Source organism: Myotis davidii, unplaced genomic scaffold (assembly GCF_000327345.1).
Source record: "Myotis davidii unplaced genomic scaffold, ASM32734v1 scaffold486, whole genome shotgun sequence".
NCBI classification, from domain to species: domain Eukaryota; kingdom Metazoa; phylum Chordata; class Mammalia; order Chiroptera; family Vespertilionidae; genus Myotis; species Myotis davidii.
This window is the reverse complement of record NW_006298678.1, coordinates 501925-505489: the sequence shown is the minus strand read 5'-3', so window position 1 is coordinate 505489 and position 3565 is coordinate 501925.

Here is a 3565-nt window from a genome sequence, read left to right as displayed (position 1 = left end):
CTTTCTATGAGGAGAGCTGGACTCATGACTCTTGGGTACTGCTCCATTGTTACACAAATCCAGGAGAGAATGGGGCAGGTGGTGAATGAGATCTAGTGTCTCCTTGGCTATACAAACATCAGGGTGTGCAACAAAACAAAACAAACAAACAAAAAAAAAAAACAAATCAAAACAAAGCACAGTCTGCTGGGTTCCCGATTAGCCCTTCCCATGGTACACCAAAGGGTGTGTGTCATTCCTGGCTTGGCAGTGGTCCCCAGCTCTTGAACCCATAGTCTAGATTTGTGCATATGGAAAGAGATGGTGCTGTCACATTGGATAGGTGTATACTCTGGAGATGAGTGACCCTGGGATTGTATCCTTGCTCTATCAGCTAAATTACTGGAGTTCACTTTTATTTTTTAATCTAGAAAAAGAACTGTTGTCAGAATTTTGTTTTGTTTTGTTAATCCTCACCTGAGGATATTTTTTCCATTGCCTTTCAGAGAGAGTGGAAATGAGGGAGGGTAGGGGAGAAAGAGAGAGAGAAACATTGATGTGAGAGAGACACATGGATTAGCTGCCTCCCGCAGGAGCCTTAGGGGTGGGGAGCGAACCCACAACTCTTAGGTGTGAGGCCCGACACTCTAACTACTTAGCTAAACAGGCCAGGATTGTTATCAGAATTTTAACAACTGAACTACTAAATTCTAAGCCCTTATCAAATGTTTGTCTTTCTAGTTCCATTTCATCCTTGGGGATGCTGTCTTGCAAGGATAAACTGTTTTCTTCTGACCAAAGGGGCAAATTCCTTGGCACTAACTGACTGAGCAAAGCTTCCAGGTGAAAGCTTAGACCTAGTATGTAGCTAATATGTTCGCCAAAATTCCAGGAGAAAGAGAAGTCAGAGCCTCTTCTTCCAGAAAATTGAATACAGGTGGGTTGCCCAGAGAGCATAAAACCCATGTTAGCAATTCACACAAGAAAGACTTTGATTGAGCTGTGAAGAGAATATCTCTTGTTTGTCTGTCTCTCTATCTGTATACTTTTTGTCATGAAAATGTCAGACATATGCTAAAGTGAAGAGAATAGTACAATAAAGTCCTATGTAATCATCATTCTGATTAATATTTATCAATTTATTGTCACTCATGTTTTATCTATATCTCCCTCACCCCCTTCCCACTTCCACTAGTTTTTATGAAGCAAATCCAAGACAACATATTTCTTCTGTAATTACTTCAGTATCTGTAAAAGTTATGGACTTCTCTTTTTTAAATAAAAACATAACCATAGTACCATTATCAAACCTCAAAAGATTGCCAATATTTTCATAATGTTACCAAATATCTAGTCAGTTTTTAAACTTCTTCAATAATCTCAATTTAAATAGTTTAATTGATCCAGGATCCAAATGAGGTGCTCTCATTGTGTTTGATTGATAAATGATCTTAGTCTCCTGAATCTATAGCTCTTTCTTTTCTGCTTTTAATTTACTGTTGCAGTTTAATTGTTAAAGAAGTCAGGTTGATAATCCTGCAGAATTTTCCTATGATTTGGACTTTGCTGATTCTGTACTGTCATTAACCTGTTCTTCTACTATATGTCTGGTGAACTGACAGACCTAGAGGCCTGACTATATTCAGTTTTGATTTTTTTTTCAATAATACTGATGATGATGTGAATTTCTGCCAGGAGATTCATTAAGACTGGTTGTTGCTCTTTTTGTGAATTGAGACTAATTCATGGATTTGATTGTAAGCTGATACACCTATTAGAAACTTCTCCATCAGTTTTTGCCTCATGGTCTTTGCAGCCATTGGTGACAATTGCCTATCATCATCAAGGGTTGCATGATGGTGACATTCTTACTTCATCACTCCTTTCTTTATAAGCTCAAATACTTATGTAAATAATCTTTTTTTCTCATCAGCTATTTGCTATTTGGAAATATAATTTGTGCAGGCAGGAAGGTTAAATGCTTTATTCCTTTTATTTATCTTTTTTCAAATAATTTGATTATTCTTATAGAATTGTGTAAAGCAGCGGTTCTCAACCTGTGGGTCGCGACCCCTTTGGGGGTCGAACGACCCTTTCACAGGGGTCACCTAAGACCATCGGAAAACACATGTATAATTACATACTGTTTTTGTGATTAATCACTATGCTTTAATTATGTTCAATATGTAACAATGAAAATACATCCTGCATATCAGATATTTACATTATGATTCATAACAGTAGCAAAATTACAGTTATGAAGTAGCAACGAAAATAATTTTATGGTTGGGGGTCACCACAACTGTATTAAAGGTCCGCAGCATTAGGAAGGTTGAGAACCACTGGTGTAAAGGATACCCACATAGCTATAGAAGTAACATACTTGGTGTGTTTAAATCCATTCATAGCTTCCTGGATTTCTAGGATGACAAGACATTCCAGACTCTTGTTATATTTCTTGCCTCATAATCTATTTATCTAAGTAGTCCTGGTTCTTTATAGATAGAAATCATATTGAGAGGCCAAAATCTGAGTTCTAGAGATGTCCATTGCTCCTGAGTTGGTCATTGTTTCTAGGATTTTACAGTGCTGGGAATAAACATTTTTCTTAAAGAAAATACATCATATTTCCAATTCAACTATAGGACTACAAGGTTTTTACTTAAGTTTTTAATATTTTATATCCCTATCTTTTATCTTATGCTAAATATCACCTCAGCATAATTTCTTATTTGCTTTATCATTCCTGTGTATTAGTGTATCTCTATTCCTATTTTAGAATATCAATTCTAGTTTTATTACTAACAGTGTGATAATTGAAAACAGTTTGTGTTTTACTTGCTGTTTTATTGTTGTTATTTGTTTGTTTTTTGCCTTTAGGTATAACTCCTAATAACCACACAGTCAAATGATGAAGTTTTAAAGTAACTTGAGATGATTAGGCTCTTGATATTATGTTAACAGCATTTGGTGCATTTTGCTTTTTGTTTTCTTCATTGTTGTTGTTGTTTGCTTTAATCATCACCTGAGGATATTTTTATTGATTTTAGAGAGGGAGGAAAGGAGAGAAAGAAAGAAACATTGATGTGAGAGGGAACATTGATTGGTTGTCTCCTGCACACTCCTCAACTGGAAATCAACCCAAAACCTAGGTATGTGCCTCCATCAGGAATCGAACCCACAACCCTTTTGGTATATGGAAGGATACTCCAACCAACCAAACCACCTGGCCAGGGCTCTTTTTTTGTTGTTGTTTGTTTTATAATTATACTAGAGGCCCAGTGCACAAAAATTTGTGCACTCAAGGGAAGGGGGTCCCTCAGTGCCTGTGCCCTTTTGTGGTCTGGGACCCCTTGGGGGTGACCACTTGCTGGTTTAGGCCTGCTCCCAAGGGGATTGGGCCTAAGATGGCAATCAGACATCCCTCTGGCAGCCTGGCAGCCCTTGGGGGATGTCCACTTGCCAGTGGGGAACAGACCTAAGCTGCAGTCAGACATCCTTAGCGCTGCTGAGGAGGCAGGAGAGGCTTCCACCACCACTGCTGTACTGGCAGCCGTCAGCCTTACTTGTGGCTGAACAGAGCTCT